The sequence below is a fragment of the Podarcis muralis genome, chromosome 11 (assembly GCF_964188315.1).
Source record: "Podarcis muralis chromosome 11, rPodMur119.hap1.1, whole genome shotgun sequence".
NCBI classification, from domain to species: Eukaryota; Metazoa; Chordata; class Lepidosauria; order Squamata; family Lacertidae; genus Podarcis; species Podarcis muralis.
The window spans coordinates 56,571,989-56,595,438 of record NC_135665.1 but is presented as its reverse complement, the minus strand read 5'-3'; the positions used below and the strand labels follow the sequence as shown (position 1 = coordinate 56,595,438).

Here is a 23,450-nt window from a genome sequence, read left to right as displayed (position 1 = left end):
TCCACCACAGGTTGGCAGCTAGCCAATGCGGCCCTAAGGTTCAAGGGAGCACCAGCCTTCTATCTCTTTAATCACATTTATAGAGCGCTGAATTGTCAAGCAAAAGCGCTCGAAGCGGTGTACAAAGCGCACCACCGGCAGAGCCTGCCTCGTGCGTAAAAGCCGTGGTGCAGAGAGAGTGGAGAAGCCATTGCACCGCGGTTGCCTTTCGCAGCCCTCGGGCACATTTCCCGCCGCTTCAAGCGTCGTTGTCTCCCTCCTCGAATATGGGCAGCCTCGGCCTGCCCCACAGAACCGTCCCGAGCAACCCCTGCCACCTGCTCCTTCCTTTCCTGGCCCAGCGCGCCCCCGGCTGCGCGCCCTCCGTCCCCACCAGCCCTTTGGCTGCGGCGCTCGCCTTTGCCCGGCGCCGCCTTGGCTCACGCGGGCGCTCTGGTTGCGCGAGCTGCCGGGTTGGCTGCGGCGTGGCCTCGCCGCCTGGGGCGGGCACTCCGGAGCGGCGCGCACTCGGTGACCCGACTCCGCAATTGCTCGGCTGGAGCCAGGGCAGGGGGAGGGATTCCCCGAGCCGGGCTGGGCAGGGCTGGTTGTCCCCGGGCGGCGCAAGAGCAACAGCAGCAGCCAGCCAGCCAGCCAGGGAGGCGGTGACCCCGCGGAGAAGCACCCGGCTCTCCGCCCTCGCCCTGTCCTTTGCGCTCCCTCCCCGCCCCGCGTTGCTCCACTGCCGGCGGCCCCTGTGATGATGACTCAGGCGGGGGCTGTGCAATGCCAGCCCGGCAGTCGCCGCCGCCGCTCGGGCGAGGAATGGCTTAGCCCTGGGGGCGGGCGAGGCAGCCAGGCAGCCGGGGCCACGCCAGGCCAAGGGCGCACGGCAGCGCGCAGCAGCAAGGAGGCGCGCGGCTCCTGCCCCTGCTGCTGGAGTCCCGGGGGCGGCCGAAGCGGGCAGGCGCCGCCCGGCCCCCGATTGTTCGCAGCCGGTTCCGCCTGGCGCCGCGGCGGGCCCTCCAGCCCAGCGGGAGGCGGAGGCAGCTAGAGAGCCGAGCCGGGCCGGGCGGGGGGGGGGAGAGCGCCGGGTTCCTTCCTGGGCCGGTGGGAAGCCTGCCTGACGCGCGGCCCCTCGAGCTACAGGAGGGAGAAGGGCAAGCAGGACAAGCCTGCCTCGCACGCACAGACTTCAACTTGGCTTTGCGCTGCAGAGGGAGAACACGATGATATTCAGCTTGCTTCTGAGATACCGCCCCCCGCCCCGTAAATGTAGCTGTCATGGAATAACAGGAGGGGGTCCTTCTGTAGATCAGGAAATGGATACATAGATAGGAAACGGAGAGAAGGAAGAGGTGGAGATTCTTATTCGGATCTGCACTTTTTGTTCTGTTTATAAATTATCTAGATTTGAGGGTGAGTGGCGGAGGTGATGCTGCTAAACTCTTCAGGGTGGTTAGGGCTAAAAGAGGGATTTGGAAGTGCTCCGAGAGGATCTCTCCAAATCGAGTGATTGGGTGGTAAGTTAGGAATGCAATTCAGCGTGGGTACGTGTGAAGTGGACCACCTGGGGTCACCTCCCCCCAAACAACCTACCTAATTTCACAGATTCATTCCTGGGGGCTGACCAGGAACAAGACCTTTGGGTCACAGAATCAAAGAACTGTAGTTGGAAGAGACCTTGAGGGTCACCTAGGCCAGTATATCTGAAGGAGCGTCTCCACTCCCATCATTCAAGAAACCACTGATTTGTCGTTTTAAAATAAAGAACTACATTACTTATCCTATGGTTCCTCTACTGCAAGGGTGTGCAAACTTTTTTCAAAGAGGGCCAGATTTGATGAAGTGGAAATGTGTGAGGGCCGACCAAAGTTGTTGACCTTTTTAAAGGATTGAAGTTGTTGAGCTTTTTCTTGGATTTTACCCCAGGAAATAAACTGCCACAGGGGCCGGATTAAACAGACCCGCAGGCCGGATTAGGCCCCCAAAACGGACTTTGGACATGCCTGCTCTACTGCAAGGGCATTCATTATTATTTGTGGTCATGACGGTTTTGGGGTGATTTATACATGGACAATACTGTTTGGCGCCACAACAGTTTTGGGGTGGGCATACTGCTTCATTTCCAACTAGTGTATGTTCTGTAGCTTCCTGCTGAAATTATTTAACTTTTTACACTGCAAATATTGGGAGGGAGGGTTTCCCCACTTTTATCGCTCTGTAGTGTTGGAGTGCCCCTGCAGACAGCAGCAGTGCCAAGAGCGTTGGGCAGGGCATACCTGGGGTCCCCTCTGCCATTGGAAAGGAGCTGTATCGGCTCCCACCCACCCAAGAAACCCCACTTCTTCCTCTAGGGTCCCTTGCACCCTTGGCAAGGAGCTGTATCAGTGTGTTCCTTCCTCCCTGCCAAAAAGCAACTTATCTCACATTTGATCTTGCTGCGATATAGATAGTGGTGGCACCATGGGCATATGCATCATACACCCCATAGTCTTGAGCAGTCTACCTTCATACTGCCTTGCCAGTTCTCACACTGCTCAGCTCCCAGCTTGTCTAATCTTACAACTTTACACGGATAGCTGGAGACACATTTCTGGGGCAACTGCGCTCCCAGCGGAGGCTGGTTTCATCAATCCCTTAGGTACGCCTCTGGCATTGGGGAAGCATCACAAAACAACTAACAAAGCAGAATGGTGTGTGGATGCTTCAGTATAGATCCTCCACGGATGCGCTATGACGAGTTGCAGAATACACCCGTAAAAAACAACAACAACCCACCAGGGTCAAATAAGTGGATACAGTGGTACCTCAGGTTACATACGCTTCAGGTTAAATATGCTTCAGGTTACACACTCCGCTAACCCAGAAATAGTGCTTCAGATTAAGAACTTTGCTTCAGGATAAGAACAGAAACTGGGCTCCGGCAGCGTGGCAGCAGCAGGAGGCCCCATTAGCTAAAGTGGTGCTTCAGGTTAAGAACAGTTTCAGGTTAAGAACGAACAGAGGACAAGATGGTAGGATAGTGTTCTCGAAGCTACCAGCATGAGTTGGACCAAACTGTGGGAGGCAGTGGAAGACAGAAGTGCCTGGCGTGCTCTGGTCCAGGGGGTCACAAAGAGTCGGACACGACTAAACAACAACAAAGCCAGGCTTTCCTGGCCCACAGAACGTGTTGCAGTAGTAATCCAACCAGCAATACAGTGGTACCTCAGGTTACATATGCTTCAGGTTACAGACTCCGCTAACCCAGAAATAGTGCTTCAGGTTAAGAACTTTGCTTCTGGATGAGAACAGAAATCGTGCTCCGGCAGCGCGGCAGCAGCAGGAGGCCCCATTAGCTAAAGTGGTGCTTCAGGTTAAGAACAGTTTCAGGTTAAGAACGAACCTCCGGAACGAATTAAATACTTAACCTGAAGTACCACTGTATTGTTGAGCTTTTATTTTAGGAATCTCCCAAGTTACCTCTCCACACGGCTTCAAACATTATGGATTTCTGAAACTGACAGTACTTTGGTGTAGGAAGAAGTGTGAAAACACTGTCATGTGTAGATTCAGAGAAACAGGCCTATGTGACCATCACGTGTGACTGCCTCCTCTGTACAGGGGGAAATAAAAAATCGCTTGAGATTTTACCTCACAGGGTTGTTGTCATGGTAAAATGGGGAGGAGGAGAACCATGTATGCCACTTTGAGCTCCTTGGACAAAAGATGGAATATAAATGTAATAATAAGTGAAAAGAGCAAGTTCTCAAGTCTTTTTATCTAGCTTTGGTGTTTCTTGTTTCCCCCTCACTTGCTGTTGATTTGTTTTGTGACTGCTTTATCTAGCTTTGCATTTGATTGCATTGTTCGTATTTCGATATATGCTGATGGTGCAGGACGCATAAATTAATAAATAATCCAGACGTGGCAACCAGAAGAGGGAATGAAGGATTGCATTGCAGATGACTCCACGAATGAAGAAATGTCCCGGGTTCTGTTAAAATGCAGACTTGCGACTCAGTGTGCAACCTCTGAGGCAGGGGCAGCAGCTGTGGCTCAGCTTCCTTGCGCCAGACATGTCTCGTATCGGCATCTCGGTTTCAGTTCCTGATTAGTAAAATGAGATCAGCAGCAGCCCTGAAAAAAATTGATCATCATATTGACCTACCTACGTTTACACGGATGTCGCAAGGGGTGTCTTGTCGTATCTGAGAGGTGCTTTGCATACTTAATGGTTCCATGTAAATATTAAGAATTTGTATGGTGCGCGGAGATTAGGCAGGGCAGGGCAAAGGAAAGCCTCTTTGCCTAAAGGAAAGATACGTAACCTTCTGATCCAGATATTGGAACAAATAATAAAAGGCTTTGTATGCACTCCTTTGGGATGCAGGTGGCGCTGTGGGTAAAACCTCAGTGCCTAGGACTTGCCGATTGTATGGTCGGTGGTTCGAATCCCCGCGGCGGGGTGAGCTCCCGTCTTTCGGTCCCAGCTCCTGCCCACCTAGCAGTTCGAAAGCACGTCAAAGTGCAAGTAGATAAATAGGTACCACTTTATAGCGGGAAGGTAAACGGCGTTTCCGTGTGCTGCGCTTGTGCCGGCTCGCCAGAGCAGCTTCGTCACGCTGGCCACGTCTCCGGACAGCGCTGGCCCCCGGCCTCTTAAGTGAGATGAGCGCACAACCCTAGAGTCGGACACGGCTGGCCCGTACGGGCAGGGGTACCTTTACCTTATGCACTCCTTTAACTGTGTAGTTGTTATTTCCGATTGATGTAGAATTTGGGACATTTTCGGAAGAACGGTGACCACAATCCTAACCCCTCTTCCCTGGAAGCCCCATTGAGTTCAATGAAACTAACAACTTCTGAGTAGATAGGGTTGCATTGTTAAGGAGGCTTTTTTCTGACCAGGTGCCCATAGAATTGGGACTACTGGAATTAGGACTCCCAAGAAAACGGAGAGGGGCCAAAGGGCCCTTTCATTTTCTGAGCTTGAGTAAATGCACCACTCAAATATTGTTCCCTGTGGAAATGAGGACTAGAAATTTTTATTAAAGCAGATGCTGAAGGAGATCACTCTACAAAATTTTATGCTGAATTATCATTGCTCTCTGTTTTGAATTATTGCAAAGTGTATTTTTAACATGAAGACAGGAGTGCCTGGCGTGCTCTGGTCCATGGGGTCACGAAGAGTTGGACACGACTAAACAACAACATTTTTAACATGGTATCTTGTTATGCTTTTTGCAGTGTAAGCCTCCTATGGATTTTTTGCAGATGAGCAGCAGCATAAATAGTAAATAGGTGCACCCTACTCTGTAGTGCATGCAGCAAAGACGAGGATCTAAATTAACAATTGCGGAATCCACTCAGAATCAAGTCTCTTGGGCTGCAGAACTTGCTTAGGAGTAAAAGCAACACTGTTATGTACTGAGCTGAATCCTAGAACAATAGGATCCAGAATGCAGCAGTCTGATTGGTCCGCAGGAGCCACCCAATCCAGCTCCAGGTGGAAGTGAATCAGCGACCTGATTGGCCTGCAGGAGCAGCCTGGAATTAGCCCATCATCCGGGGCCCATCGTGTAAATAATGGATATATAGCTAGATGTTTTGGGGAAAGTTTCACTCATTGCTACTATGAGCTGAATAAAGAGCATGAAATTCACACTTGACTCCGAGTATATTTCAAACACTGAACTCAATGGAACATGTTTCTAAGCACACATCGTATAGTGTTGCCTTGTTGATCTCAAAACCACTGACTGCTAGAATTTTGTATAGGGGATGGTCTTGGATCAGGGACCTGGTACTTTCAATGGGGCTTGTGTTATAGAATGAGCCGTTGAAAGTTGATGGGGCTCAAACCCTCAGTGAGTTAGGGGCTCAAACCCCATGGGGCTCAAACCCTCAGTGAGTTAGGGGCTCAAACCCCATGGGGCTCAAACCCTCAGTGAGTTAGGGGCTCAAACCCTCAGTGAGTTAGGGGCTCAAACCCCATAGTGGGTGCAACAGTCAAGAAGGTGAAAAGGGGAAGTGAGGTGCAGATGGGGCTCGTCAATCTTGGGACGGGAGCCCATCTAGGAAAAGGAAAACTCTGATCCTAAGCCTTGTGGGATATCTTCAGGAGAAGGAAAGGAAAGGAAAGGAGTAAACCCCACACAAGTCCAGAGTGGAGTCCCTAAGATTGTTGGTTGGTGCCTTGTATGCCTCCTTCCGGCAACTCCTGCAGCCAAGCTGGTGCCAAACATATTGCTCTGCTTCCCATTGGACCACATCAGCGAGGCTGAGAGGGGGGTCTTGTTGTCTGGGCAGCCCAGGACCTGCAGACACACTGCCCAGCCTTGCGCCCCTGGGAGGCCACTTCGGTGCTGCTAACGCAGTGGTTTGACTTCACCAATGGAGGCGCATTCCACTGTCTCTTGAGACAGACAGATGCCAACATTTCACGGTTGGGAGCCAACTTAAATCAGATGCAACTGCTGATGTGAAAAGTTATGTCACAGTAAACCTGTCTGTCTGTGGGATGCCAAAAGCCTCTTCCTTGTTTGTTTGTTTTTGCAGCAGCTGCTCCTTGAGAATGAATTGGTACCTTTGCCACGGAGTGGCAGCAATTCAGCAGGTGCACCTGCCACCTTTCACTTCTGTTCAGTCCTGGAAAAGTCATCCCCTGTTCAGCTCTGCATGTTATGCATCCATTTCAGAATAAAGCCTCTGTCCGTAAGAATGAATGAAAGCCACAACAATATCTAAAGGCCAATCCATACAACCAGACTTGAGCGTTTGGTCGAAGTGAGTGATCTGTGCAGTTTTGAAAACATGTGTTTGTTCCACCAGGTGCCTGGCTAAGAACTGAGTCCACATTGCCTAAGATTCCGCTCACGTTGTGTACACATTACCATTTATTGTGGCTCCAGCGAGCTCATTCTGCTGGTGTTTGAAATCAAGTACACACAATGTTAATCCCAATTCATATGTGTTCTGTATTTCCTTGAGAAATAGTGCTGTTTGATGCGTTTCCCCTCAAATCAGCTCCTATCCAGTTTGAAAATTAAAGCTGCCGTTAAGTTGAGGTGTGTACGTTTTGAAGATCAGTTGCACATGCTCAGATGACAGATCCCCGGAAGAAGAGTTGGGAAAAGCAAGCACAAGGAACCAAGTCAGGTAATGTGCATCGATTGAAGAGATCCTCACCCCCTTGCTGACGTGCCCAGTAACATAGGACTTGAAACACAGCAGGGGGAAATAAGCTCGTTGCATTTTTAGCTGCTAATGCGTACGTAGCATTAGTCTGGCAGATGGTGAGAGCAAATGCACTTAGGATGCAAGCAAGGTGCATGGTGAATTAGCACGCAACCACTGTGGCCTGCGTCAAATCAGCACAATCCAGAAGCCACAACTCATAACAATTGTGCACCGTTTACGCCGCCTACTACCCTGTTTTCAAGCTGAATTCAAAGTCCTGGTTTTGACCTTCACAGCCATAAGCAGCCTGGGCTCAGAGTGTATCAAGGATCTCTTCCTGTTGAGATCAACTGTTGATACCTACTCAGGGTACGAGCAACACAACAGGGCCTTTTTTATTCGGGTGTCAAGAATGTCAGATATTCTCCTAAGGAACTCACCTCTGGCCTATCATGCACACATTCCAGCAGAGAACTAAGACATTTTCGCTAACAGTCGTTTTGGGGGTGCTCCGTTTTAATGATGACACCTGCTAGTTTAAATGTGGTTGCAGAATATTTAATTTCTAACATTGTTTAATTTCTAACAAGTTTAATTTCTTACATTGTCCATTTGTGCTTTATATTTTACTTGCTTTTTTAAAAAAAGAATTTTTGTTTGCCACTGGAAAAGGCAGGATTTAAGTACTTGAAATAAATATGTAAATTCACATTTCTGGGTTTCGGTGAATTTACAAACTTACAAGGAGAACAAATTTACCTGTGCTGGCCTCAAGCCAGAAAAGGCTACTTGGTTAACACCCTTACGCTTGCAAAAAGGAGTTATTGGATCATTAACAGCCATAAGCAGACGGGATGTAAGCGCAAGGAAGCACATTACGGCATTTCTTCACATTGCACAAGCTTGTCATGTCACAAAGATTTTCACCTCCCCTTCCACCCCCACCTGAGAAATTAAGATTCTCAGACAATGTGAAAACCCCTAATGAATTTCTTGTTAATGAATGGAGGTGCTGAAATCACGACAATAAAAGGCATGCAGTGTATCAGTCACCGATGGTGCATTTATAAAACAGGAGTGAGGAGTTGGTGGGGAGATAAAAAGCACATCTGCTATGTGCTAATTAATCAAGCTGATTAAGACTCAATTTGCAGGGTATCTAGGCAGAGCACCGGCTCCTGAAAACCAGCTTCTGTGCAACTGGCCTCTTAAGTGCAGCAATCTCATAAAAGCACCAATCAATGTGTCTGTGCGCATGTGCATGTGTGTGTGTCTGGTGCGGGTATTTGGCAACATTACCTGCCAGGCCGTGGTCCTATGGAGGTGTGAGGTTGGAATGGGGGGGGGGGGAATTAAACTGCTATTGGGAGTGGGAGACTAAAGACAAAATGGTAAAGGTGGCAATGATTAAATGGGCTACCTTATTAAGGAAAAATGACAAAAGACGATGTATTGGTGGTACCTGACACCCAGCAACCTGGTAAAAATGCACAGAAAAGGGTCTAATCTATGCTGGAAGTGCCACAAGGTAGGGGAAACCCTAATCCATATATGGTGGCCATGTAAATATACTAGCGAATACTGGGAGATGATGATTCATACAGAATTAGAAAAGATCCTTAAGATCACATTTACCAAAAGACCTGAGGAATTTCTGTTAAGGATAACAGGTGATGGTATTCTGAAAGATGCACACAATCTCTTTTTTTAAACGCAACCGCTGCAGCTAGAGTAGTATATGCAAAAAAAAAAGAAAGAAAGAAAGAAAAGAAAAAGATATACCCATGAAATTTGGCAGAATAAATTGATAGAATACACAGAATTAGTAACTATGACCGTGAAACTAAGAAATAAGAATGAGTCACGGATAAGAGACGAGTAGAAGTGCTTTTAAGAGTATCTTAGAAGGTATAATAGTCAATTTAACCTACAAGTAGGAATGAACACATGAGCAGCAGATAACATGAAATAAAAGATGATTTGAGACGAAAATGGGTGGATTAATAGATTATAAAGCTGACAAAAGACTGCCTAGAATGCCATGGGGAGATGGACTGGGAAGTCCGAGGATAAGAGATAATGATGAATGCTGTATGATGTATATGTAAGTTGTAAAAATGCATAAACAAAATAATAAAAAAGGAAAAAGAAATATGTGACCCACAACAACCAGTCATTGCTGCTCCTAGCAGCCCACAAGGCTGACCATTTGCTAAGGCCTACCAAGTAAGATTACCAAGATCGGCTGAATCTGATTTTCTGACCTGGCTGTGTCTAAGTTATGCAACAGCGAGAGGCTCTCACTTTGAGTGGAGATGGGCTCTGGGAAGGTCATACACAGCATGCATAGCCTCCAATCTAGCCAAGCCACATGCAAAGGGAGACCACGGTCCAGAAGGCTTGTTTCTGGGGAGGTTATTCTACAATGCATAAAAGACGGCTTGCTCTTCCTGATCAGTTCTTTCGATATTGAACGAGCCCCTTCCAACATGCTCACAATCGCCTCTTCTGTTCTGAAGAACTACTCTCTGTGAGCGAGTGGAATGGTGGCTGATATAGGTGCCTTCCTCCCCCACATCGGTGGAGATGGTTCATAGGAGGACACGCCTGCGCTATTTTGTGGTTCTGCCTCGTTTTCTGCTCTTTCCAGTGTGGCAGCCATCTTGCCATATGCTGTGACCCCACTCCAGCCATTTTGTATTATGGCATAACAACAACAACTTATTTGTACCACGCCCATCTGGTTGGGTTTCCCCAGCCACTCTGGGCAGGTTCCAACAGAGATTAAAAACACATTAAAGCATCAGTCATTAAAAACTTCCCTAAACAGGGCTGCCTTCAGATGTCTTCTAAACGTTAGGTAGTTGTTTATCTCTTTGACTTCTGATGGGAGGGCATTCCACAGGGCGGGCACCACCACCAAGAAGGCCCTCTGCCTGGTTCCCTGTAACTTGGCTTGTTGTAGTGAGGGAAGCACCAGAAGGCCCTCGGAGCTGGACCTCAGTGTCCGAGCAGAACGATGGGAGTGGAGGCGCGCCTTCAGGTATACAGGACCAAGGCTGTTTAGGGCTTTAAAGGTCAACACCAACACTTTGAATTGTGCTCGGAAATGTACTGGGAGCCAATGTAGGTCTTTCAAGACTGATGTTATGTGGTCTCGACGGCCACTCCCAGTCACCAGTCTAGCTGCCGCATTCCGGATTAGTTGTAGTTTCCGGGTCACCTTCAAAGGTAGCCCCACGTAGAGCGCATTGCAGTAGTCCAAGCGGGAGATAACCAGAGCATGCACCATGCTCGCGAGACAGATATGGCAACCATTTAGTGACCGGCACCCACCGGGCTTTCTCCAAATTCCCAAATGCGCCCACTGGCCCAGAAAGATTGCTGACCCTCAGCTGTGCCATCACAAAGGGCATTGGATGTGCTCTGACTTTGTAGGAGGCCCGACTGGGTCAGAAAGAGAGACAGCCAACTGAAGGCATCTTGCCTGGAGGCCCATAACAAATGTGGCATGGAGCCTGACCACAGGGAGATGGGAGTTTGTTTGTTTGTTGCACCATGTCGTTAACATGTAAATTGGGCCTCTTATTCACACTCAGACACACTCACTCACTCACACACACACACACACACACACACACCCAGAGTGCCCTTGCTGTGCAGTCCAGCAAGCCTCTCGTCTTGAGCCAGCATTTGTAAAACGATATTTCTATATTTACTTAAACATCTATTTAAAGAGGAATCCTTCATAATTACTCACCCACAGATAGATGACACTGTTTTGGCTGTGTTTATTTAGTTTCTATTAGCGATTGGCAAAAAGTCTACTGTGGCTTTAAAGCAGCTCTAGATGAATGACCCCTTGATCATAAAATAAGGTACGCTGCCTTTTTCTTTTTCTTTTTTTTTTAGTCCTTGTGGGAAACGGATGGCAGAAAGACATATATCAATGTCTCCTCCTATCATTTCCAGATAAAAATACAAAAATCCAATAAATTCTAATGGGACTGGCTTAAGAGGCAAATTCTCAGAAGGACACAGTGGTATTTTAAGTATCCTAACACTTTGGGGGTCATACCAGACTGCAGAGGGACAATATGCAGAAGTTCAATTAAGTGATCTTAAATATACACCCTTAGTTGAACGCCCAGGCCCCATTTCTGACACAGTGGGTTACCACCACAAGTATTGTTTACACCTGTTCAAAGTATGCATACAGGACCAGTCACCATGACAGCTATTAGCAGAAGCTATAACTAGCCTGACTTTTATTTTGTTGGGTGATTTTTTTCTTTTATTAAAAAAAGAAAGAAATGAATTTGATGGGATTTGGACGGGGCAAATACACAAACTTTGCATTACCTGAATGTCTTTCTAGGAGATTCATATTTATATATATATTCTTCAAAAAAATCTAATTGCAAATCCCATTTTATAGCACTCCAAGGTTGCCTGTGTGGGATGCAACCCTATCGTTTGGATAATCTAATGCTGTGGGCCAGACAGGTTTAAACCTTCTGTTGTGAAGTTTGGCTCAATCAGGGTTTGCTAAACTATTGTTTGACTACAACGCCCATCATCCTTGACCACTGGCCATGCGGGCTGAGGCTGATGGGAGTTGGGAGTCCCAACATCATCTCAAGGGCCACATGTTGCCCACCCCTGGGTTCAATCCACTGGAGAGGGTGGTTCAATATGTATGATTAATAAAACAAAATAAAAACCTCATAAAGTTAAGACTTACTGGAATGTGTTAACTTATACCACAGCTAGACTGAAGTTGTTTGGAGAATCTCTCCCCATAACACAAAAGATAGTTTGGAACTATGACAGAGCAGCTTAATTGGCTGAACACTGGACCATTTAGATCAGTATTATCTAGCTGCTACCCAAGAGATGGTAGGGAGTTAACACGCAGTCATCTGCAGGCAGAACACATGAGCCATCACAGAGTTATGGCCAGACCCAAAAGGCTTGTCTTGTTCCCAAGTCAATTTACTGAGCATCCTAGGCGATGCCTCTTAACCTTCCGTAACATCTGGGGGTTCGCTTAACAAGTCGCCTCGGGTTCCTCGTGCACATGTGTCTTGTGGGGAAATGTTTCACAAAAGTACAGGCAGCTCCCCACTCCCTGGGTTACGTTCTGAGTCACTATGCATGTTGGTGAAATTGTGTATAACTGAAACCCACTGAAAAAGCCGGCAAACCTCCGCACTATATTTAAAGCACTGTTGTAAGACTTTTTAAGAGTCATGGCTCCCCCCCAAATAATCCTGCAAGCAATAGTTTGTTCAAGGTCTCCTAACAATTCCCAGCACTCTGATGAAAATACAGTTGGGGGAAGTCACGATTCGTGAAGTGGTATATAATAGTGCTTTAAAGGCATAGTGTGGATGTGACCTTCATTATTACAATCACCAGCAGAACATCACCCTCCGTGCATTTATCGCAGTATAGATTTCACTACTTCTGGCCACTGGCCTCTCTTGGCTTAGCTTCTCGACAGGCCACCTGTTTTCTTGCAGAAGAGCGAAAGAGGCTAATCCAAGTGTGTACGCAGTAAACCCATTTGTAACATAAAAAATGTTGTTCCCCTCAATCTGGAATGATCCATGCTCATCCTCAACACGCTAGAACATGCCACTCATAAGGGTAGATGTGGTAACCTCACAACATATCTGAAAACCCTTCCTTTCATTAAGTTATCCATGCATTTTCCTCCCGACTTGAGAAATTAAGAAGGAAGTGCCTATTACAGGTCTTGGTAGAGTGTCAGTTGGACAGGTCTGGATAATCACCCTCCTGATGGCTGGCACCACATACATCTGTTCTCAAACTGTGGGATAGCACAGAATCAACCTGCAATGAGCTTTTATTTTCTGAATGATACGGGTTTCTCAAGAAGCAGATTTTCAGGGGCAATTTTTTTTGTAACAGATCTAAACTGTGAGTGGACTACGTAGGGGGGGGGGGACCCAAACACTCTAGTGTCCATTGCTTATAGAATAAAATCTGAGTTGGCAGCCTATGTTCTTCTTTGGCATGTGGGAATGTCCCTTTGACAACTGTGAAGCTGTTGTCAGCAGACTCTTGAAGTCCTGGAAGACCATCACAGTCAACGTCATATTTGCTATTGAAAGACCAGGTGTTAAGAGTGGGCACACTTTTGAGAACTGCCCTCCTGGCATCTGCCACATCCTCTTTGAATACCAGGGCCCAAAAGAAGCCTGCTCTTCCAACCGCCCTACAACTACTACTTACAACAAGGAGGCCCAAAGGAGTCCTGGAGCAAAATTAGAACAGCAAGAAGTAGCATCACACTCAACTCACCTGATTTTCTGGAAGATGATGGCTGTGTGTTCCTGAGCATGGCTGTTGACTTAGAATCACTGGCAGCGGCGGCAACTGCAGCAGATGCGTTCTGTGCAAAAGATTATATTTTAGTTTCCTCTTGTGTTGCTTTGAATGTATATTTTGTATTTTAAAAATTCTTTTTATTGAACGATTTTCATGGATAACAAAGGTACATAAAACATCTCTGTTTTCAGTTCAGAGTCCTATCCGTAGGTTACATCTGGTATGGGACGTTGCTATCACAGGCATTGTGAGGTTGTGGGGGGAGAGTTTTATTTTGGGGTGTTTTATTTGATGCTTTGTAAACTTCTTTGGTATTTTTGTTCTTAAAAAATATAAAGTGTTATAGAAACGAAATGAAAAATTATGTTGCAAGGAGAAAAAGACAACAATGGTGCCAGCAGAAAGAAAGAACAAGCGTTTGCAGTGATTATGACTGTGTCCCTTCCACAAAGGAACCTACAAAACTGTAGCCATAAATCTGCGTTACCTAAATCTTATGTCGTGTCTTAGTCTGCAACATGTCACAGGGAACATGCACGCAACGCAGATCCACCACGTCTGTGGCAACATGAAAGAGCGAAGAAAGTGAAGCAATAACTATTTGAATGGGAAATGCTCCAGATGAAACAGCACCCTGGTAGTGTTATTCAAATAGATTAAGAAAGAATAGAAAAATAAGCAAGGCTTTAGCATGCAAAACGCAGCCTTAATTCCTGCAACAGCCGGTGACAAATTGAGAGTCACCCGTAAATCACTGCAGAGTATCTTGTGAGATTCGATCTCGGGCCAAGATGTAAGGCAGCCAGGGTGTGCTTGTGAAATGGGACCAGCCCATTTGATATCGTTGCATTTATATATCAGTCATCGGTGGAGGGAGTGCAAAGGACTTGCAAAGAGGAAGGAGGGGAACCTCTGGGGCTTTTCTTTTCGCTTCTGAAGAGGGAACAGAATCCCAGGACTTTCCTGATATGCCCTGGTTGCCAGCCGTGTTCTTAGGAAGTCTAGAGGCCACAGATTCTGTCCCGGCTGTAAATAAATCGGATTGCATTTTGGCAGGGCAAAGCCCATTTTAAATTTAAAAGGCACAGGGCTGAGGAGGAGGAGCGGTCCCTTTTGCTATAGAGACGTGTCAGGGCCCCATCTGCCTGCGCCAACCTCTATATCCCATTCCCGTCATCACCCTCAGCCGCTTTGGGCTGCTGCTAAGACCCGGCATTTGCGACATGCGCCTCTCCTTCCAGTCTGCTGCTGGAACAGCGGCATGTTCTTGGAACAGAGCGGGGATAACGGAAGTTCCGTCCCCAAACAGCTTTGAATATGTCATCATTTGCCTGGAGCCCCTGCGCTTGGCACCGTATCACTTTCCACATCGGATTCAGTAAGCCTTGACCACTTCCAAAGGGGACAATTAACAGTGACATCCCAGCGGCGTCTACTCAGAAGTAAGCTTCACTCAGGTCAACACGGACCACTCCCATGTAAGTGCATGTAGGATTGCAGCCTGAACTGGTTTGCACCTATCCTGCACCTGAGCATCAGACCAACGCAGCTTACGGATGCACAAACTGCCCATGCGATCAGGTGATCAACCAGCTAATGGGCAGGGCCTTCAAAGCCCCTTTTGGGTCCATGGTACAGAGGTCCCACACTTAGCCCTAACAGAAGGCCACTGTACCCTGATAAAACGTACTTGGTTCTTTAAGCCCTTTGAAAACCAATGTAGCAATTGGGGTTGGGGATGCAGGACATCAGTCAAAATAGAATTTTAGAGAAAGCCTGCGCCATTATTAACCACGAAGCCAAATGGAATCCATTGGGGTCAGGCATGGATTCACTAGAGAATCCATAAACTGTATGGATTCGCCATCAGGTTGAGTAACAGGAGTCACAAGCTGCACAGACCTGCGGCCTTTATGTCAGGTTTCCGTTTTCATTTTGGAACGGTTCACCGTTAACTTTTTATGTACACATGCAAAAAGCTTTTATGTGTACAGTACATGGGGAAAAGATATCCAGTGCACTTGTTCTGCTAGGGTGTTGTTTCTTAGCCTTTTCTAACCCATGCCCCCTTTCAGCTAACAGAAAAACCCCATACTCTTCCCATACTTTTAACTTCAAATAATAATTTTGGGCTTAATAATAAAAGTAAATCTAAGTATTTATATTCCAAAATATATACACAAATTTTCAAAAAACAACAACACCCACATTAAATTTCAAAAAGGCACCTTCAATTATTATTAATGTGAGAATGGATGAGCAGTGCTTGCCACATCTGAGGTCACTTTCAACAGCCAGTCTGTCGCATCGCTTTGCTTTAATAGCCAGAAACACCTTTGCTTTAAGAGCAGAAACACCAGCTTTGCAATGCCGTAGAGATGGTATAATGATGAACAGAGCTGATGGAACAAGAAAAGATCCCCCATCTGGGATGGATATATGGGGAAAAGGCATTTCAACAAATATACAGCGGTTTGTCAGAGGGCTGGTTAATGGGAAATTTTTTTCCTGAATGTAGAAAGCTTGCAAATTGCTTACGTAGTGGTTGACGAGATTCTGGCTCTCTCCAAACTGCTCTTTTTTTGCATGTGCATTCTGCAACATGTAACTGATGCAAAAAGTGATGGACTTACACCAGACCACCCGTCCAACATTCTGCATTATTAGTTGTGTGATGTTTCCGCCGTGTCACCATATTATTGCTGTCTGCAGGGGCACTCTCAAAATGCAGTGCAGCAGAAGCAGGAAAAAAATTAACTGGAACTGATGCACATAGAAACCTAAGACGTTACAAGATTTCAGCATTACTTCAGGGTAATACACTGATTGGAAATATGTTCAAATCAAAACTTCTGCAGTCTCGAACAGTAATGAAAGCAGGATCTCATATAACCGCCCCAATACCATCATGAGCACAAATCATCATAAACGCACAACAAAAAAAGGAAGTCTGCAAGGGTCCTGTGGTGTCGAGTCACCTCAGTATAATGTATTGTCTCACACAGTTGTGTAGCAGTTAGAGAACACTCTGCTCTAACTTTCTTCTTTCAGTGATCACAAAATTACCCTGTCCGGCTGGAACATTTGATATCCACCATAGCAGATCACAGTGTTTGTACTTTTGTTGGTCCCACACAATGAAAGACACAAAATAGGTAACATGATATTTTTGCTAACAGAGATGAGGCTTGATAGTAGGTGAGAAAGGGTTGTGTAACTGTGTTCGTTTCCTTTGATATATTTTCTTCCCTCCCACCTTCCCCCCTGGAAGGAAAGAAATACTTCTATACTTCTCTGTCTCTCTCTTTAATTTGGGGCCAAGGATTTAACAGCTTGCGAGAGCACCAATTCAGAGACAACAATAATGTTACATTTCCTGGCACTGAAAAGAACCCCCTGCCTCTTATAAGTCACTTCAGGATGGCCTGATGATGGAACTTCCATTGTATCTGTGAACACATCCAAACTGAGAACGGCCAGTTCACAAGGAAGTTGGTGCTTCAGAGAGGAAAGATGTTTCTTCACAATGAAAATACTGCCAAGTGGAATTTCAGAATATAGGCATCAGGGTCATGTAAAGAAATGGAGCCTTTAATTGAAGCTGCAACGCTTTCCAAGATAGGTGCTTCAGCGGATTCTGATGAAAGGTAAGCTTCCATGTTACCAGATGGAAGAAAATTTTACAACTTTTGCCAGCCAAGTGACATCCACTTGCATTATATATTTTGGAAAGTTGTGTGTTTATTCGTTCATTTGGACACCTATTGAGATATCAAAATCAATTTTTTTGTGATGGTTCCTGAGATCAAGGAGCCGTTTTTTTGTCTGTGTTTGGATATAGCAGGACACCATTTTGAATCAAGATGGTGGTGGAATGAACCTGATCAAAACTGACCTTAGCCACTGATTTCAAAACTGCACTGATTTGTTGGTTTCTTGGAATTCCTGAGCAACTCTGGGGACGAGGCTTCCTGCACATAGACTGGCTACATATGTGTTCTAGTCATGACAAAGAGGTACAATTTCTAGATATTCCATTTGACTGTGCCCAAGAGCAATTAGCCATGGCAGAAACCCTGGACCTAATCTTGAGTGGTGCTCAGAACCTGCTGCAAGATGTAGGTGTTGTCAAGCCAACTATGAGAGCAATGACCATGGTGGTATTAAACTAAACATTTTGTTGTTGTTGTTGTTGTTGTTGTTTAGTCATGTCCGACTCTTCATGACCCCATGGACCAGAGCACGCCAGTCACTCCTGTCTTCCACTGCCTCCCGCAGTTTGGTCCAACTCATGCTGGTAGCTTCGAGAACACTATCCAACCATCTTGTCCTCTCTCGTCCCCTTCTCCTTGTGCCCTCCATCTTTCCCAACATTAGGGTCTTTTCCAAAGAGTCTTCTCTTCTCATGAGGTGGCCAAAGTATTGGAGCCTCAGCTTTACGATCTGTCCTTCCAGTGAGCACTCAGGGCTGATTTCCTTCAGAATGGATAGGTTTGATCTTCTTGCAGTCCATGGGACTCTCAAGAGTCTCCTCCAGCACCATAACTCAAAAGCATCAATTCTTCGGCAATCAGCCTTCTTTATGGTCCAGCTTTCACTTCCATACATCACTACTGGGAAAACCATACATGTAAACAAACGACCAATCGCCAAGAAAACCCAACATGGCCACATTTGACTTCAAAAGAGCAAACTTTCCCCAAATGAGATTGGTAAAAAGAAAGTTTCTTCTGTAGAGAAGAAGCCGGTCTTTCAGATATTTGGAGACCAAGTCATTACGTGCTTTAAACACTAACATGAGCACCTTGAATTGGGCCTGGAAACGAACTGTTGCTCATCATTCTTCTGCAGGCATTTGGGCCAGTCCTTCTGATGGAAGCTGAGAGGCGCTCTGCAAGTGCTGCCATCAGAAGTGGCACCAAAATAGATAAATAGTGCAGGCCCAAAAGTAGCTTTAAGGGGAACTGATATCTGCATTGGATCTCATTTTCCTAAAAATAACGCCTTACTGATTACTGGGTTGCCCTCGGGGAACGGACACAAACAGAGCTCCCGCTTGTCGCCTTCCAAGAAATGTTTGTTTCTTTGTAGATGGGCAACAAAATCTTTGTGACACTGGAATGGTGCCTCAGATCATCTTACCCGAAGCCAGGATTTGGAAATTATATTTATGGCTAAACTCAAAGCTGCTCCAAAAAAACTCTTTAGCAAAACCAGCTAAAGAGGGAGAAGGCAAGTGTTAATAATTATTAATGTTATTATTTTTACGTGTGTCAGCAGGAAAGACTTTAGATAAGCTAAAAGTCCTCTTCTGTCCTTAAAGGTATTCTTGGGATGCTGGTATTTTAACCATATGAATACAGTAATATAAGAAGTCCTCCCCACAGCTGGAGCATTGTAAATCCTGTCCCAATGAATAATCAAGGGAGGCATTTAAAGCATTTACAAGACGGTGGCTGAAGTCCAGCATATGCATATGCAAGGGGATGAACAGGCATGTGACGGACCCCCACGATGTCCTTTTTATTGTGTATTTATGATGGTTTCAGGGCAGTTATATGTGATCCTGCTTTCAGTACTTGTTTATGCCTGCAAAGGTTTGTGGGCAGACGTACCACTTCATTCCCAATCAGTGTGCATCCCATAACTTGCTTATGATAATCTACAAACTTTTCTTGGCCACAAATGTCCCGCTTTAGTTGTGCTATAGAGCAAGAATGCCCCTATAGTCATCCATAATGTGGTATGGAAAACTATAGTTAATTCACCCAGGAAGTCTTTGATTGTGGCACTCCATGAAAATAAGAGAAAAGGTGTGGTTTGAGCAGGCCTAGGTCTCGTGTATATCAAACTCAAGGTAAGTTAATGTCTGAACGGGGTTATCAGCTAGGATAAACATAACCTTTGGCTCTTACTTGAGCCAAACAACACAAGCAGATCCCATACCCTCCAACACATTGAGTACCAAAACTGGGAATGTGCATCTTTCCATCTGTGCTCCCAAATCACATGACCCATGCAATATCACAAAGTCTGAAAAATGTGCTGTTATTGGGGCCATGCTCTAACAGCTCCAAAAAAATGATTGTTTGGGGATGCCACACGAGATGATGCCCCCCCCCCCCCACAAGCACATTTTTTCAGGGCAAGATCTCAGTGCGAAATCATGCGATATCACAGCAGCCAAACAGGTTGCATTGCTCTTGCAGAGAAAAATGGGATGTCCCTTTTTTTCTGGGACACTTGTGGGGTATGAGATTCAGCATAACTACCGTATTTTTCGCACGATTGGACGCACCGGACCATAGGACGCACCTAGTTTTTTGGGGGGGAAATAAAGGAAAAAAAAATTCCCCTTTATTTCCCCCCCAAAAGCAGGTCAGGGAAACCGAACCAGGTCGAGGAACAGCGGGATAGTGGCGCTGCGCCTCCCTGCTGTCCCCCAAGCTTGTGGGGCTGGCCGATGTCTGTCTGGCGGGCGGGGAGCTCTGCTTCAGGGCGCCCCACCCGCCAGGCAGCAGGCTGCTATCCGCAGCGTGGGGAGCCCTGTGGGGAACTCCTGCAAGGTTCCCCACTCTGCGGATGTCTGCCTGGCGCGAGGGGCGCTCTGCTTCAGGGCGCCCCACCCGCCAGGCAGCAGGCTGCTATCCGCAGCGTGGGGAGCCTTGTCGGGAACTCCTGCAAGCCTCCCCACTCTGCGGATGTCTGCCTGGCGCGAGGGGCGCTCTGCTTCAGGGCGCCCCACCCGCCAGGCAGCAGGCTGCTATCCGCAGCGTGGGGAGCCTTGTCGGGAACTCCTGCAAGCCTCCCCACTCTGCGGATGTCTGCCTGGCGCCAGGGGCGCTCTGCTTCAGGGCGCCCCACCCGCCAGGCAGCAGGCTGCTATCCGCAGCGTGGGGAGCCCTGTGGGGAACTCCTGCAAGCCTCCCCACTCTGCGGATGTCTGCCTGGCGCGAGGGGCGCTCTGCTTCAGGGCGCCCCACCCGCCAGGCAGCAGGCTGCTATCCGCAGCGTGGGGAGCCCTGTGGGGAATTCCTGCAAACCTCCCCATGCTGCGGATGTGTTCCCGAAGCGCCTGGAGCTCTGCTTTCAGGGCGCCTGGCGCTCCGGGAAGCAGGCTGAGCGGAGCGCTAATCCCGAAGCCCCAAGCTTCGGGATTAGCGCGGCGCTTCGCTAGCCCTGGGAGAGCCACGCAACGTCGCGGGGCTCTCCCAGGGCTAGCGAGACCTTGCCGGCACCCAGAAGCTTGGGGCGCGCTGAGCTCCACGCGCCCCAAGCTTCGGGATTAGCGCGGCGCTTCGCTAGCCCTGGGAGAGCCACGCAACGTCGCGGGGCTCTCCCAGGGCTAGCGAGACCTTGCCGGCACCCAGAAGCTTGGGGCGCGCTGAGCTCCACGCGCCCCAAGCTTCGGGATTAGCGCGGCGCTTCGCTAGCCCTGGGAGAGCCACGCAACGTCGCGGGGCTCTCCCAGGGCTAGCGAGACCTTGCCGGCACCCAGAAGCTTGGGGCGCGCTGTGCTCCGCACGCCCCAAGCTTCTGGATTAGCGCAGCGGTCCGCTAGCCGTGGGAGAGCTGGGTCTCCCACGGCTAGCGGATAGCTTCCTGAAGCCTGGAGAGCGAGAGGGGTCGGTGCGCACCGACCCCTCTCACTCTCCAGGCTTCAGCGAAAGCCTGCATTCGCTCCATAGGACGCACACACATTTTCCCTTGCTTTTTGGGAGGGAAAAAGTGCGTCCTATGGTGCGAAAAATACGGTACTTGGCATCTGAGGGCAGGTGCCAGGGTTCCTGCAGGACTCACCAATATGCTGACACTGACTCTTGGTACTCCATGTTGGGCAGCTGGGACTGTGAACTTCAATTTTAATTTCCCACGATGCCCTGGAGTGACACTACATCAGGCGCAATGGGGCATTATGAAAAACTAAAACCGGAAGTTGCCCTTGGTGTGTTGCTGCCACCACCAACACGAGGAAAGTCTCGTGCGAAATCACCAGAGACCCCTTTGGCCAGATGCCCCTCAAACATGGAGCTGACCCTGAAGACAAACTTTGCAGAAGTTGCCCTACAAGTCAATTCAGTTAAGAAATCACAAGCAAAGCAAAGCAAAATAAAAATGAACCAGTGCCTACCCTTCAGCCTTAAAATGTGGCTCTGTGAATGGTTATGCCTTTTTTTTTTATGTCCATGTAGAAATGTGCTTTGATTGAATGCAGCTATTAAAATACCAGACCTGGTTTTATTGGCACTAATATCAGCATGAATTAAGGAAGTGGGAACTCTCCGTGTCAAGAGGCAACAAGGAAAAAAAAGACAAAAATGATTGTTGTAAGGAGTTCTAGATCAGGGTGGGCTGCCAGCCAGCTGCTGCTTCTTTTTTAGTGCTCTGACAAGTAAAACCACATTCTGTCAAAGAATCCAGCATTGGGGCCCAGCAGAATCCAGAATTCCTCATCAGGCTACTGTGAGGTGGCCATACATCCGGAATTTCCCGGACATATCTGGAATACCGCAGTGTCCTAGCGGAAATCAGCAAAATGTCCAGGAAAATCCGGGCGCATGGCAACCCAGGCCGGCAGCGTTGTTTTTGCTGATTTTCCTTAAAGACAGCTCAAAAACATCAATTTTGTCTTTGTGTGATTCTGCCAAAAAAGTTCATCAACTTTTCTGTCCGGATTTTTGCTGCTCGGAATACGGCAACCCTAGGCTACTGAAAAAAGCCAACTGGCATTTACTTTGTTTTTATTTACTAGCAACAGCAAACTTTTAAAAGGCCCTGCAGGAACATAGAAAGACAGGAAGCTGCCATGGGACCATTGGGCTCATCTAGCCCCATATTGTCTACAGCAGGGGTCAGCAAACTTTTTGAGCAGGGGGCCGGTCCACTGTCCCTCAGACCTTGTGGGGGGCCAGACTATATTTTTTTTGGGGGGGATGAACGAATTTCTATGCCTTACAAATAACCCAGAGATGCATTTTAAATAAAAGGACACATTCTACTCATGTAAAAAAAATTAATTCCCGGACCATTCACAGGCCGGATTTAGAAGGCAATTGGGCAGAATCCGGCCCCCGGGCCTTAGTTTGCCTACCCATGGTCTACACTGACCGGCAGCAGCTCTGCAGGATTTGAAGCAAGACCGTACCTGGAGATGCTGGGGATTGAACCTTCTACTTGCAATCCTGTTGAGAACTTGGGACTTTCCTCCTTTGGATCATCCAGCTTCTTTTCATGGACACTCGATGGTGCTGCCATGTCAGGGGCCCCAGTGAGGCGAAGACAAAAGCCTTCCTAAACTGCTCAGCAACGAAAGTGGGGCTGCGGGTACCCAAACCAGCCAGAGACTCAGTCTAGGCCCAAACATGACCCAGGAGCGGAGTAAGGCAGCAGTCCAAGGTCCGTGGCACAGGCAAAGGGCACAACACGCAAGGCAGGCTGGAGGCTTGTACTCAGGAACTAGGCCCAAGGGCCCTGAGGCCTAGGAATCGTGTTGCTCAAGAGGGAGGCCTTCTATGTGCTGGCTTCTGAAACCGCAGCTGCAGGCAGTGAAGGAGTATCAAGCCCTGCTTACTCACAAGTAGACCTCTTGGCCTAGGAGGCGCCTGTGTGGCTGGAGCCAGCTCATAGGAAATACTGAGCTCGAGGGACGCAATTGCCTAAGGTAAGGCAGAGTCTTTTTATTAGTTTTTGTAGAGGGAAGTGAGGGGCAGGTGGGGCTCGTCAATCTGAGAAGGCAGCTTATCCAGGAGAAAGAAAATTCTGGTCCTATACCTCCACTGCCTTGTGGGATTTCTTCAAGAAAAGGCTAAGGAGTAAACCCAGTGCTTTTTTTTATTATTTAAAAAAATATGTTTAGGGGTACTCTCATTCTGTCTGAGACTCAGGAAACACTGCAACAGTAAATGAGGCTGCCGTCAGGGGTAGCAATGGAACTGACGATTTACTGTGCT

General features: G+C 47.6%; 1 long non-coding RNA gene across 1 annotated transcript in view; it reads right to left on the bottom strand.

Moving 5' to 3' along the window:
• LOC114606790 (uncharacterized) overlaps nucleotides 1-23,218 on the bottom strand; it is a 50,046-nt gene extending 26,828 nt beyond the window's left edge. The window contains exons 1-2 of the long non-coding RNA XR_003708980.2: nucleotides 22,646-23,218; nucleotides 13,474-13,564 (exon numbers count right to left, since the gene is read on the bottom strand). This is a non-coding gene — a long non-coding RNA (uncharacterized LOC114606790). The remainder of the gene's footprint in view (nucleotides 1-13,473; nucleotides 13,565-22,645) is intronic.
• Between the last annotated feature and the right edge of the window lie 232 nt (nucleotides 23,219-23,450).